Below are 15,010 nucleotides of genomic sequence, written 5' to 3' on the forward strand. Positions count from 1 at the left end.
AGAGGGAGGGGAGGGGGGAGAGAAATGACAACAACAACGTTAGCGCGGGGCGGCCGTAACGGGACCCGCCGGTTCCCGTCCGCACCTCAGCGACCCACAGCTGCCGGGGGTGCAGGGGGACGGGGGTGCGGCAGAGCTCCTTCCTCCGTCACCGCCGTCCTTAGGATTCCCGGTGCGATGAATGAGTCATTTGACAATGTTCCGCGGTGACAAGCACCGGGAAGGCGATCGCTCTGAGGTTACTTCGCGCATCGCCTCTATCGTCCGCTCCTTCCCAGCACGGGGAGGCGGGAAAGCGGCCGGGAGGGGCGCGGGGCCGGAGACAACGGCTGCAGGGACAGGGACCGGGATGGCCCCGAGCCCTCCGCCGCATCTCTGAGAGGAGACGATGTCTTTGAGAGGGGGCACCCGTAGGGACCGACACGCAGATGGGCGCGGAGCGCGTCTCTCTCCCGCCCGAGATAAGCGGCAGATAAGGGCCGGCAGCTAGATAAAGCTGCGGCCCCGCCGTCGGATGTTTGCCCACAAACCTCCCTCGGGCTCCCCTGGCGGAAAGCGAACGGAAAGGAGCGGGAAGAACGGGGGCCCAAACCTGCTGCCGGCTCCGGGCCGGGAGGGATCCAGCGCCGAGGGGCAGCGGCGGCGGCGGGCGGCGTATAAATGGGAGAGAGGAGGCGCCTCTCGCCGCCGGGCCGGGAAAGTGCAGGCGGAGCGGCCCTGATTGGGCTCCGGGCGCTGAGCAAACAGCGGCTCCGCGGGAGCTGCGGGCGGGCGGCCGGGGGGGCACCGCAGCGCTCGGGGCCGGGCAGGGGAGGAGGGGGGCGGGGGGGCCGCGCTCGGCGGTGTCGCTGCCGTTAACCCTTCGTTCTGCTCCTTAGCACCAGAGCGCTGCGAGGGGGAACGCGCACTCCTCCCCGGCCGTCAGGTGAGGCCAAAGCCGTGTGCGAGCCGGCGGCGGTGCGCATTTCTCCGCTGCTTCTTTCTCGTTCTTCTTTTTTTCCTCCCTCTTTTTCTTCCCCCCACCACCACCCCACATACCCCCACCCTCCGATCCTCTTATCTCAGCTGTGTACAAACTGATAGCGGGAAAGTGAGTGGAAAATTAAAATAACGGCGTTGCCCCGAGGTTATCGCCTGCGGATCTGTCGGCGTCGCTCCGCGAAGGGCGGGGGTGGGGGGAGGGGGGAGAGAACCTAGGGGGGCAGAATGGGGGAACGAGTGGAAACGTTCCTCTGCAGGATTGTAGCTTTACTCGGGGCTCTGTGTGGATACTGATGTTGTCCTACCGGATTAGGAGTTTTGTTTTATTTGTATTTTATTTTATCTTTTAAAAAATATATTTAATTTCATTGCATTGCATTCCATCGTTATTTTTACCTTTCGATGTTTGTTAACTGGCCTAATAATACGTAGAAAATAACCTTTTCGAAGCAGCGATCCTCTGTCTTTTAACGCCCCGCGCTCACTCCCATAGGACTTTGCCACGTAAAACGCTTTTTCTTTCTCCCTCCTTGTTCGTTACCTGCGGGGGAGCCCCGAGCGCGATACAGACGCCGCCTTTCCCCCCACACGTACCGATCCCCGCCCCTAAACGCCGCCGGCTCCACGCTTCCTTTCGGGTCGGGCCGAGCCCCGCGGGGCGCCTACCCCCGGCACGGCTGTGCCCCCCGCAGCCCTGCTGCCGCCAGCTCCTCGTGGTCTCACTCCGTGCCCAAATCGCGTTCTTCTGACGTAACGGTGAGCCCCCAATCCCAAACCCCACAGCCGGGCGTTGCAATCCCTTAGGGCAACCCCACCGGGCGCTCTTCATCTAAGGGAGGGCCCAGCTGTGAGGGGTCACTTTGGGGACCGTGGCGCTCTCCCCGGGCGGTGTTTATGTAACGCCTTGTACTCGAGCGGCGCGGGGAGCCAGTGGGGCCGGGCCGATAACGCAGCGCCCTGAGCCGACGTGCTGCCTGCGCTCCCCTCCGTTCCTTATCCCAGTGCCTTAAAATACGCTGTTATCGCCCCCCTCCCCGCTGGGACATCGGGTCCGACGTTATCGCCCGGGAGGCGGCGGGGCGGGAAGCGAGCTCTCCGTTCGTCCCCTCGGGCCCGACGGTTGGCGGAACTCTTCCCCCTAAAAGCCCGCGGCGGTTCGGAGGGATGTTGACCGTTCCCTTCTCCCTATCGATAAGGGCTCCCGGGGCCGAAAAGAACATTTCGTTTTCTGCTTCAAAAACCTGCGGGCAGCGCTGCGCTCCCGTTCCTGCGCTAAGAACCGCCGCGGGGGCCTTCCGAGGGACGAAGCCACCGCACCCAGCCGGGCAATGCCCCCGGCACCGCCTTCCCCTGTGCTTTTGACTTCGGCTTTTTTGTTATTTCTATTGTCAGCACCGCCGGCAACGGACGTCCCATTGGAAACAACGTTCGTGAGGGACAGTCTGAAACAAAGATGCAATTTACATATATATACACACATATATATAATTACATATACACGCACGAAATATGTAAATGTATATATACACTCATATATATACACTCACATATATGTGTGCATATATATATAAAAATATATATACACTGTGTATATACATGTATATCTACAGTGTGTGCGTATATATGTATACATATATATGTATGAGTATATATGCACACACGAAAATTGCAATCTGACTTCAGCAAAGCCCCTCCCTTGCTCCAAACCAACAGATTTCCAATTGCCGTTCCGAGAGCAGTGGCACAATTTGGCGACTCCGCTGCTGCTCGTCTTGAAGCGTCGGGATCTCTGCCGGGGGCCGCGCGATCCATTCTGTAAATTGAAGTCTCATTCGATCGATGGGTAAAAAAAAAAAAAAGAAGAAGAAGAAGCGAATAGAAGCAAACCAAAGCCGCCACATTGCAGCGGGAGGATCTCAGGGCTGGCTGAGAACACATTATTGAAATAATCATAATTATAATTAAGAAATGCGGATGCAGCGGAACACCCTCACACACCCTCACCCTTCCCCCTACCCCGCTCCCCCTTATTTTGTACTCCTTTTCTCTTTCCTTCTCCCTTTATCCCACCCAAAAGTACCGCCGGCCCCGCGCAGATCCCCGCGCAATGTCCGTCGTTCCCGTCCTGTCCCCGCAGCAGCGTTTGTCCGTTCGCTACGCAAAGGATCGGCGCTTTTCGATTGCCTTAGGAAAACGCCGGTCTGTGTGTTACCGACGCATCGAATTTATTGCTAATTACGACGACATCGGGATCGGAAAGTCCCAAAAGACGCTTATGACCGGGAGGCTGCACTGTTGCCGTCCCATCGCCACCGTCGGTGTGTTGTAAAGGGTCACAGATGAGTGCATTCGGAGGTGCGAACTGCTCTGTTTCAGTCCGGATTGGATGGACGCGAGTGCAGCCGGGCGTGCTTAGGGGCTGGCTTTGCGCACTGTCATCAGTTCCTACGTTTATCACAGTCGATGATAAAACTCAGGGAAGAAATTAAAGCTTTATCACAGCGGTGCCTGAGTAGGTGGGAGTCATCCCGATGGCTCTGCTTTTCAGCATTCGTAACATTGGCAGGGTGTAAACGGTCCTCCAACTCGGAATGCCCAATGGTTCTATGGCTCTAAATCCACGTGCTGGAATCTGCACAGTGGCTATTTCCAAGGCGAAAAAAAAAAAAAAAGAAAAGAAAAAAAAAAGAAAAAAAAAAAGACGTTTGCATCTTTGATGAGCCCTGAATATAACAGCATCAGCTATGCACCAAAACACCTCCGGCAGTTTGTAAGCAGGACTGCATCTGGGTCTTGCACTGAGCTGCTATTCAGAACGGCCAAACAGAAGCTGAGGCATGCACAACTGCAATATCTAGCTGTGAAATAAAGCAATTTAAAAATAAAATTACAAGAAAAAAGCTTTTACTTATTAGAGATTTGTGTGTGTTGCTTGCTTTTACTGCAGCCCAGCAGAAACGTGCACGTTCTGTGGGGCAGGGTGGCTGCCCCCTGTGTTTCACACTGGGCTCTGTCAGGTTACAACACCTCTGTGGTGCAGGTGCCGGCAGCTGCGTGGGCACTGAGGCTGTGCAGGAGGATGGGGATAGACAGAGGGAAGTGAGGTGGCAGCAGAGGTTCAAACTGATGTTCTGTTCTTACATACCACGTAGGGCAATGCTCTCTCAAGTGGATTTATTTCAGCCCGAACCTGGACTCCAAGCTGTACCCTTCAGGTTCTCCCTACAGAAGCAGGCACTGCTCAACTCCCAAGACCCTGCCTCTCGCTGTGCTCCATTTTCGTATCTCCTCAGTTTGGCTTTTGATAGCTTCAACAGAATTGTTGAATGACATTTCCTTCGGTGGGGCTTTTAGAAACAAATTAGCTTCATCTCTGCTTGCAAGAAATAGAAAAACATATTTTTCTGGTGCCTGCCTGGAACCATGTGTGCCTGCGAGGTCCAGAGGGCGACACCTCTTCCACAGCATTTCCTCTAATACACCCATAGAAGAGAAACTAACGGCTGGGAGCTGTGCCTACAAGAAAGCTAAAAACATTCTGTACAGAAATACACTGACCGAAGCCAAGTGTTTGTGCTGTAGGAACACAGAGCTGGGTGCATCTGCAGAGGAGATCAGAAAGCAAATAGTTCAACCTGAGCTGTAAAGGGAGCACAGAGGGATGGGGCAGTGGGCCCCTCACTCAGCAGAAGGAGGGAGAGCTGCCATGGGTCCATCCCACTCTTTGCACGAAGGCAGTATCCAACAGCCCTACAGCCTCACGTTGCTAAAAAGAGCAGCAGTATATCTCCGTTGTGGTATTCAACGTTACGAGGGTTCCCAGTATCTGTCAGTGAATATCAAAAATAGGCTGTTTAATGGACTAAATTATTTTATCAGCCCTCTTTTTGGAAGGGAGAATCCTGCTGAGTAAAGAAGTCAGTAAAGCCTCACCACTGAGGACCTGGCTGCAATGGGAGTTTTGCTGGAGGAGGGCCCGTAAGAATTGACCTATTTAATTAAAATGTGACAGCATGCATTTTCCTTTACATCACTACACCCCGGTGTCAGACTTAGGGTCACAGATCTGTTACAGCTGAGCAAAGTGTCCCATCTTGGGTCCCCTCTCTTGGTTAAAAAGAAAGCAAAAAGATGCTCTTAGGGAAATGCGTTGATGATTAAAAATAAACATAATGGTCTAAATGAACACTACCGACAGTATTAAAAAGGATGGCTTAATTATGTTGGTTGATGTCAGTTAATCATTTTGGGGCCATCCAGATCTAAACCAGGGTAATTTATTGACTGCAATAAAAACTGGACTTGTGCCATATTATTCAAGAAAAACAATACACTGCAAAAACAATACGGAGAAGAGGTAATTTGTACAGAGTTCATGAGACAATTATATATCATCTAAGCACAAAACTGACTCACTATGCCCTTGGCTCCATTTATTATGAGAGGTTTGAAGGATGTGCTGAACATACTGAGAGTCCAGGAATTTTAACTGAAATCCTGCCTGTACACCCAAGTAGGCACCCAGGGACTGGTGTGACCCAGCACACAGACCAGGGAAGCGTTCCTGGATTCAGGACTCAGGACACTACTTCATTATTCGGTGCTGTTTTGCTTAGGGGTGCCTTGAAACTCCATCAATAATATCATTGGAAAACTTTGATGAAGAATTCAAGACCAAAACAAACAAACAAACCAACCCAACCATTTGAAGAATTAATGACTGGTTTGAAATCCTGAACGGCAGTCTGAAAGCTGCCTAAACGTTACTTGCTTCTCTGGCACTTCTGCTGGTGCAGAGCTTCTCTGGAGCAATCTGAAGGGGACGCCTGTATGCGAGCAGATGCATTCCTTGTTTAAACAGAGCAAATACGCTGCGGTGCCTGAACTGTACTGTGGAAGTTGGGCTGTGCCCATCGAAGCCCAGAAATGACCTGGACCAAAACAAAAGCAAGTTGCTGAATTATTCTTCAAATTGCCAAGTCATATCTGCACTGCAACCTTCTGAAGTATTGTTGGATGCTTTTCCTTGAACTTTTCAAGCTATTTAAGGAATGTACAAATATTTTCTTTGTTGATTATGTAAAAAATATCATTAAATGAAGCTTTTTCCCCCCCCCAATTTGCATGTCTTCTGATGTTTCTTACTCTGTTTATCGTGCATTTTGTGTTTGAATAGATTTCAGTGGGTGATGTCTAGCCACGCTACCACAAACTGTGGAGGAGGTTAATGGTTATAATGAATATTCATTTATAAAACGGGGAAAACCTCAGTGCCTCTTTATTTGTTTCTATTAATAATAATTCTGGCTGGCCTACAATACATTTTAAAACTAAGGCTATGAGAATTGAGGAGCAAATGTTGAGTCTGGGAGACCTGGGTCCTGCCTTTAACCTGTGTAGGGTCTGGATGTTGGAAGGTCCTTCTGCAGCACGTTGGCTTTGGTGCCGTGCTGTCAAGCAGCCCTCTCTGGCAGCCTGGATGGTCCCTCCTGCCCAGAGGAGCTGTGCTGGTGCCAGCCCTGCAATCACTGCCTTCCCGTCATGTTAATGGAATTCCACGTGGGACCACACCGGGAGAAAGACCACTGAAGTGGTTACATTTAAAAATATCTCCCTCTCTCTTCCTCCTGCAGGAGGTTTATTTTTAACTTCCACTACTTCAGCGCTCTGGTTTGAGCTGTCCTGCAGACAGCTGTTTTGGCACTGCTGAGGAGGTGACAACTGTGGGACAGAGGTGGCAACCATCATCTGGGGCAGGGGCTGGCTGGGACTACGGTGTGATAGTTCATTGTATGGGCTTAAACTTTGCCTTTCCTGGCTCTTCTTATAGCCATGTAGCATCTCTGCTGCAAATCCCTGGTACAGAAGTGCCGCAGCATTGTTGTTTTCTTCTCCCAGCTCAATTTACACAAGAGATTTCCCAGAACCATAGGATCATAGAATATCCCCAGTTGGAAGGGACCCATAAAAATCATTGAGTCCAACTCCTGTTTGCAGTCACACAAGTTTTATTGTGGAAAAACACAGTGTAGGCAATGCCTCAGCCAAATCATGAAGCCTGTGCCCCTAAAGACATTTGTAGGTGGCTCATATTCGGTCGGTTACAGGCTTAAATGGACAGGGTTAGTATCAGGCATTTGGTTGGAGACGGTGCCTTGGCCATGGGGCAGCAGCCTCTCATGCTCCCCAGCTGCAATTCCCTGCAGGTCTCTGATCACAGCCCTACTTATTTTGCTTACATTCAAAGGATTAAGCTGCATATGCGATTCAGGACTGAGTAAGAACTTCTCCCAGGTCAATTTGGCTGGGATTTAGGGTTCTTCCATCTTTTCTTAAAGCCATGAGTCACTTGCTGAAATCTCTCTGGCCTTCATTCTTATCTCTCCAGCTTCCTGCCACTCCATGGATCTCAGGTGATGATGGTCCTTCGATTGCTTCTATCCTCTGCCTGTCATTTTTGTCTATCTGTGAATTTTGCAAAAAGCTACAGCCTAGTTCAAATTGTTGTATACAGCTTTGCAAGCACTTGGGTGAACTTGCATAGCCTTTAACATGCGGGAAGTCAGATAAAATCTAATCTTCTCCACATTAGGGTAAAACTGTGTCCCTGTCTGCTCTACAGAAGACAGCATACTGCATAGTATAACCCATCCTACAACTCTGATGACTAAATGCAATCATCCAACTTGTTCGTGTGACAGCATCACAACATGACCTCATCACCACCCTGAGGTGCAAGAATTGCAGGAAGCTGTGATTCACATGGCTTTGGAGCTCTCCATTAGTGCCTCAGGTATCTCATTTTTCACGTGTAATCTGGATTTTGAGCCTACACCCTCAGTTCATCAGGTGATGTGTCTCATTCCAGTCTTGATCTAGACTAGGGACACATGACCTCTGCTTTCACTAGATTCAAGACTTCAATATCAATTTTTTTTTATAAGACTTTCCTTGTCTGCACATGCATGTTTCTTTTTCCTGATCCACATGCACTTTTCCAATTCTCCCTCAGATTTGTCTGTTATTGTAATGCAGATAAAAACAAGATAGTGTCATGATGGCTCTAATGGAGCTTTTCCATGGCACTCTACTTTTTCTCAGTGGCATAAGAAAAATACCTAATGAAAAGTCAACTTTGAAAATGATCTGGCTCATTAAAGCATGATTTTGTGATGAAATTTTCCCAAGAGGTGGCTCAAACTTGCTGGATTGGGCTGTATCATGAAGATCTGCAGTCCTTCCTGAGCATCACATGAGGAGGGAACACTCTTGCTGTTTTCAGTGACTTTACCTCCACTGATTATCTGTTATCTTTTCACCTGTGAATCTCATTCATGTATTTTCTGTCCTCATTCCCCAGAGGTGTAGCTTCAAAAAACTCACCCAGAGCATACAGAATCTTCCTCTCCAGCTTCCTCTGGAAATCACAATATGGTATGGAGGCAATTTTTAAAAAATGGTGTATTTTCCTAGCAGCCCTTATACAGCCACCAAATTGGCAGTTCTTTCAGAGGTGATTGGCATTCCTCTCAAAAAACTATTGCCAAAGTCTGCCAAAATTCAAAGGGAAGAGAGAGAAGGGCTAGCAGGTAACTGATCCATTTTGGAGCTGACATGTTGTGACATGAGGCATGCTTTTATATGAAAGGCAAAGAATCAGGTTCCTTCCCAGGTGAGGAGCAATATGATGGCTTAAATGCGGAAGGGTAAACGATGTGTGGCATGCAGATGGTCCTGCATGGAAAGCATACCCAAGAAAAGAACTGATCTCACACAGCTGTACTGGAAGGTTAAAAGTTGCTGGATGAGTGATACTGAGTTGGTGTTCCTTTTCCTAGCTGTAACTTATTTATAAGAAGAGAAAGAAGGAAAACTCATGGAATAATGAAGACGAATGTGATAAACATACCTGAGCCTGTCTACTTGTTTTAGTGGCTAATTCCCCTGGAGGAATCCTGCGGGGCTTTAAGAAATTCTTAGTGATGAAGATTTATGAAGCCCTTTTAAAAACTTCATTAAAGGGTCAGAGAGATTTAAGTGGCCTTGCAAGCTCTGCACTGAGCCAAGAGATTCACTCAGCAGAAGTTCAGCCAAAACAGTGCAGGGAGAGATGCCGTGCGTGGACTGCCTTGTGCGCTGGGCTAGGGATGGTGCTGCCCATGTCCATATAAATGGTCCATGCCCATATAAATGGTCCATGCCCATATAAATGGTCCATGCCCATATAGAGCTGCCACACCTGAGGTGGTCAAAGGAAGCTGTTTAGTAAAAAGAGTTACGAATAGGTGCAGGCTGGTGCACATTGGTAAGCGTGCCCAATCTGCATACACGGTGTCACTGCTCCAGTGCCTCTCTTTGTTCAGCTTCCCTCCCTTTGGGTAAAACACGCTAAAGTGTTTTTGCAGTTTGGATGAAACGTACATTCCTCCTTCTGACAACGTCTGCCTGAATCCCTTCAAACCATGGCACAGAATCTTACCTTCCATCCTGATGCCCCCCAAGCAGTTGTTTAGGAGTGCAATTATTTAGATATAAATAGCAGTGCTTATTAAGCTGGCAATCACTCCCAGCTATGAACATATAAATCAAGTTGGCTTGTTTGTGTTTTTGAGAGAAAGGAGGTGGCAGTGGTAGGTGGGAGGGGAAAGTTCCCGGATAATACTGTTATCACTCCTCGTCTCACCATGAGCAGGGAGCATTTCATCTGTGCCCTGCAGAGCTTTTCCCATCTTCATCCCATCACTGCTGATGTGGCACACCATATCAGGCATGCGAGGGTGGTTTGTGGACTTACAAATAGGGTCATCTCCCAGAAAAACTGCACTCTTTTGTAGGTGTTCTGCAGGATGAGCTTTGGTAGGAAACAGACTTTGCTTACCTTGATGGAGAGAGAGATGGAGGCTGTTCTGGCAGAGCTGCAGGTTGAGCCACCATTCCATTTGCTTGCTAAAGATGTTTGGCCCCTAGAAAGGAGTCACAATGGAGCAGATGTTGTGAGCTGTTACACAGCCCACTGTAAACCGAAGTAGCAAATCTCCTCTGGAAGATGTGTTTCAGCTTGACTGCCCTCCTGCAGCAGACACCTTCACTAGGAGGCTTGTAGTGCACTGTGTTGTATGTTAGATGAAGGATAACAAGTGTTACACAGCCTTGGTGCCTAAAGATGAAGGAAGGAGGGTAAAAAGAGAAAGATACTAGAGGATGGAGATGGAGATGGAATGGAGAAATCTGAGAAAACTGCAGTAAGAGAACCATTGGACAAAGCCATCCAAGACCCACTTCCCCTCATGACCTGTCCCCAGCAGCACCAGCAGCATGCAGAGAAGCCTACCGAAAAAGGGCGTATGAAGTGATACCTACACTGTATTTGTTTAATCCTATCCCCAGCCTCTTAAATACATTCAACTCGAAATGTCTTCAACAAGTGTGAAAGGGAGCTCCTGAGTTTTAGCAGTGCATTATTGAAAGGAGAATCTCATATAGGAGTCAGTCCTCTCCATTTCAGGAGAGCTTGTTCATACTAGCTGTCATTAAGGAATGCACTTTTTACACTTGTGAAGCAAAGCACCACCTTTGCACTACCTGAAAGGGATAGAGGGAACTAAACTCTTTCAAACAGTTGCTCCACAATTGGGTTCCTTGGAGGACTGGCTCTAGCCCAGGGCATCCTCAAATAGGGGTCTAATCTATGATTGATGCTACAGGCAATGCCCAGCCAACCACCTGGCACTACATTAGCATCTGCTGGAAGCACAGCACTGGCTATAGAGTCTCCAAAGCAAGCCATAATAACACTTTCCAAACAGTTAATCCATAACAGTTTGCAGCCAAGAAGACCAACTGTGTCCTGGGCTGCATCAAAAGAGGGATGGCCAGCAGGAAGAGAGAGGGGATTGTCCCCCTTCTATTCTGCCCTTGTAAGACCCCATCTGGATTACTGTGTTCAGGCCTGAGGCTTCCAACACAGGAAGGATGTGGAGCTATTGGATTGGGTCCAGATGGCTATTGGATTGGGTCAGAGGGCTGGAACACCTCTCCTATGAAAAAAAAAAAAAGGTTGAGGGAGTTGTTTAGCTTAGAGAAGAGAAGGCTCCACCAGATCAAATTGCAGCTTTCCAGTATTTGTAGGGAGCTTATGAACAGAAGAAGGACTGACTTTTTACAGTCTATTAGTGATAGGATAAGGGGGAATGGTTTGAAACTAAAAGAGAGGAGATCTAGATTAGATGTAAGGAGAAAATTCTTTATTCAGAGGGTGGTGAGATGCTGGCACAGCCGCCCATGTAAGCTGTGGTGCCCCATCCCTGGAGGCAAGGCCGAGTTGGATGGAGCCCTGGGCAGCTGAGCTGCTGGGTGGCAGCCCTGCCCATGGCACGGGGTGGGACCATGTGAGATTTAAGGTCCCTTTCAACCCAAACCATTCTGTGGTTCTATGATAAACTGCTCACTATTAATAAACAACATAAGGAAGCTTAGCCACTGCTAACTACATCTTGCAGCCTTCCTTAGAGGAGCAAAGGGCCTTACCTAGTATCTTCATTTGAATACAGTCATTTCTGGAGCACATCTGATTGCTGCATTCCAGAAGCTAGCAAGAAAGGATGGAGGCGTCCTCTTGTATGCAGGAACTGGCAGAGATTTGCAAGTGAACCAGTTACTGCTCACAGGAAGGAGAAGGCTCCCTCATGACAGTGAGTCATGAGATCCCAGCATTGACAAGGAGAACTATTAGAGAAGGGCCAATTGCATAATATTGCAAGGAGGAGCAATTAAGTGTCTTTACTGATACAAGCTTTGCATGAGCCCCATGCTACAAATAGCAACTTCATTCAGGCCATTCCAATGACACACCATAGATAGGAAGAGCCAAGATAACGATGTTTCGTGATAGCATTTTGGGAAACACAAGACCAGGAATTCTTCCAGAGTGGAAAACCCTTTTTCCTCACTGAAGACTTTATTTTGATCTAAAGCCCTGTTGAGTAGGCACCATTGCTACATTTTTAAGATACCTTTTTTATCACTCCCTGGATTGTAGGGCACAGGGAGATTTTGTCAGTAGAACAAAGGCTCTTCTGAGGCATATGCAAGATGAGCGGAACAAATCCTCTCCATGCCTCTCATAAACACATGGTTAGCTTATTTTATCTAGCTGCCTCTGCACCAACATCAATGCTCTCCTATTCCCAATTGGGACATAGTGACAATGGTGTCCCAAAGAGTGGCACACCTGAGGCTCCTGGATGGCTGCTTGGCAGATGCTGCATGTCTCAACCAGGAGAGCAAAACTGTCCTGGGGCTGCTAGTTATTACAGGACTATGTCACTTCCACAGGCTACGGCTCAGGAGAAGAGAACCCACAGGTTTTAAGAGCACCCAGAGGGCTAGCAACAGCTCCAGAAATAAATTTGCAGTGAAGTGTATCTCAGTCCTTCATTTGGAGACATACTCACAGCCTGCCAAAGTAGGAAACATCTGAGGTGGCCCATTTTCTATTGTTTTCTTCCTTTTTTTTTTTTTCTTCCATTTTCCACATGCAAAACAATGCAGGTTGTCATAAAGTTATTTAGAGGCTTGCACTGGTCTCCAATTAGCACTCCTAAAGCTTCTGCTTGCTTCAGGTTTCGGAGGGAAACAAAAGAGAAAATGGAGCAGAACTTTTCCATGAGCCAGCAGGAGCCTGGCCAGCATTTGATTTTTTATATCTGGTTTCCTCAACTAATTTAGTCACATAAAATTAGCAGCCTCAAAAAGGAAAGTGTAAGTGCGTTCAGCCTGTTTTACCCCCAGAATGTGTTATGTTTCCCAGCAGCTTCTACCAGCAAGGCCTGTACTTCTGTGAAGCACCAAAATATATAATAAAAATCTTCTACTCTTTGGTGAGGTTTTAGAAACAAGCGCAAAGCAATGTTTGTTGCACAAACCCTCTTCTTTGAGGCTTTGGTTGCTCTCAGGATACCTGGGGGCTGCCGCATTCCCGTTCTGAAGAGGGGAAGAACATTGCCCTTTCCTTTCCCTTCCACATGGTAAAAAGCCACAGGCAACCGCAAGGCTGTCACTCTGCACCGCTGCCATCAGATTTCCCTGAGAGCTTTTCCTGTAGGAAAACCACCAGGAAAAGCCACCAGTGCCAGACGTATGGAAAAAAAGGGCTCTGAAATCACTCTCTGCAGAGCACCTCTGCGCTCCTGCAGATGGGCTGTCATCTGTGTCTGCCAGGGGACAGTGGAGTCTGAGGGGGAAGCGTTACATTCCTCAAATAAATGATTCATTGAAAGTCACCATCTGGCTCTGGGAACAATTCACTATCAATGTTTCGCCTCAAACTTAGTCATGAAACCAACAGGAGTTAAAAAAGACTCAACAACGAACCCCTTCAGCAATTAAACCCAGCCAATACACAGCGTCCAACACTGGAAAGACACTTTATTTCTAGAAATGATGTGAGCTATGGAAAATATAAACTGTGTCTTCCCTGCAGACACAGCCAAAACTAATCAAAATACTGCTAGCAACACAAAGGAAATACCTCTAGCTGTGATAAGGAATATGAATGTAGTTCTTTTACGTCTCTGCTAGCTCATAACAATATGATGGACTGGTGGCACCGTTCTCGGCACTGAGAAGGAGAAAGTGAACTTTCAGTTTTCTTTCCGATGGCTAATTAAAAAGGCCATATCTGGGAGGAAACATTGTGGAAATGAGAGCTATTTGGATGTCCCTTCCCCCGTATACTATCACTCTGCTTTGTCAAGAATGCTTTATTAATGCTAATCTCATCCCTGTGCTTTGACAGAAGTTACAGTTTCCTTCCTTTGCAACCGCTAAGTCTGAATTCTATTAGGGGTTTTGTTTTATGCGAGCATTATTATTTTACTAAATTACCTCATCTTCTGGGAACAAACCTAACCTTGAACTACAGAGCTAAATGGCTTTTTAATGATGCAAATCTGTTTGGAAATTGTACTTTGATGACTCTAAATTTTTTTCCTTCTCCATGTTTAGTTATGTGCAACAAACACTAAAAGTGACTCATTTCTGCAGTCTTTCAGGATTCCCTGTTTTAATACAGAGTTGCTGCATTTATTAGGGTTAAGATGAGTGGGAACAAACATTCTTTGCCCAGGGAGGTGGTAGAGTCACCATCCCTGGAGGTGTTCAAGAACTGTGTGAATGTGGCACTGAGGGACATGGTTAGTGGGTATGGAACCCATTTTCAGGAACATGGGAAATCACACCAACATCAGTATTTAAATGCTTAAATTCTAGAATGACTTAAATGATACTCCTAAGTGTGCTCTGTGATGGTGCCTTCTTGTGCTGCCATGACAGTCAATAAGGGAGAATCTGTGGGAAGCAATGTTAAACTGCCCTGACCCAAATGAGGATGATTGGATCCATGGTTGGCAGCCAGATCAAATTAATGTGTTTTTATAGGATGCCCTATAGCATGGTGGATCTCTCTGATCCTGGAAAAATTAGGTTTTGCCCACAGGGCACAGAGGCACTGTGCAAGGCTACTTGCTGAGATCTGATGTACACTAGAGTAGTCACGGCCTTGTTTCCTGTTTGATTCCCTCCCAAATGCCTGCAAGTCACTGCAAACCCACAAAAAAGATTCCTCGACTCTAGAAAAATGTATGTCTCTGTTTAGGGTGTGTGCAGTTGGGGTACTTCTGAGGCTGCATTGCCAAGAGGTCACCTTTGGGCTAAGCTGAGGGCAGCCTTTTTTGTTTGTGTCTGACTTGAGTGGGAAGAAATTTATCAAAACCAAAAGAAAGATGCTGCTTGTTAATGGGGTAGCTGCACTGCAGTGACCTATCTGTTAGGGAGCACTATCAAAGCTGGCAAGCTTCATTTCACATCTGATGCAGAAAATATCTTTATCTTCCCGCAGCAGCAAGGGTGCTGACTTGCTTTCCTTCCCCATCAATTCACCAGACCCACAAGAAGAGGTACAGCCCATCTCATGCTTCTTGGGGACACTCAGCATCTCCCCACCTGCTGCATGTGTGCACACAGGTGTCCC

At 47.8% G+C, this 15,010-nt stretch overlaps 2 long non-coding RNA genes across 2 annotated transcripts in view; both read left to right on the forward strand.

Annotated features, from left to right (window-relative positions):
* Nucleotides 1-859: 859 nt before the first annotated feature.
* LOC122172069 overlaps nt 860-15,010 on the forward strand; it is a 37,223-nt gene continuing 23,072 nt past the window's right edge. Inside the window, exon 1 of the long non-coding RNA XR_006172172.1 lies at nt 860-925. This is a non-coding gene — a long non-coding RNA (uncharacterized LOC122172069). The remainder of the gene's footprint in view (nt 926-15,010) is intronic.
* Nucleotides 1,227-6,096, forward strand: LOC122172068. Its single transcript, XR_006172171.1, has 2 exons — nt 1,227-1,737; nt 2,695-6,096. It is a non-coding gene; the product is annotated as an uncharacterized LOC122172068 (long non-coding RNA).

Source organism: Centrocercus urophasianus, unplaced genomic scaffold (genome assembly GCF_019232065.1).
Source record: "Centrocercus urophasianus isolate 14NV4802_14NV808 unplaced genomic scaffold, USGS_Curo_1.0 seq_11, whole genome shotgun sequence".
NCBI lineage: Eukaryota > Metazoa > Chordata > Aves > Galliformes > Phasianidae > Centrocercus > Centrocercus urophasianus.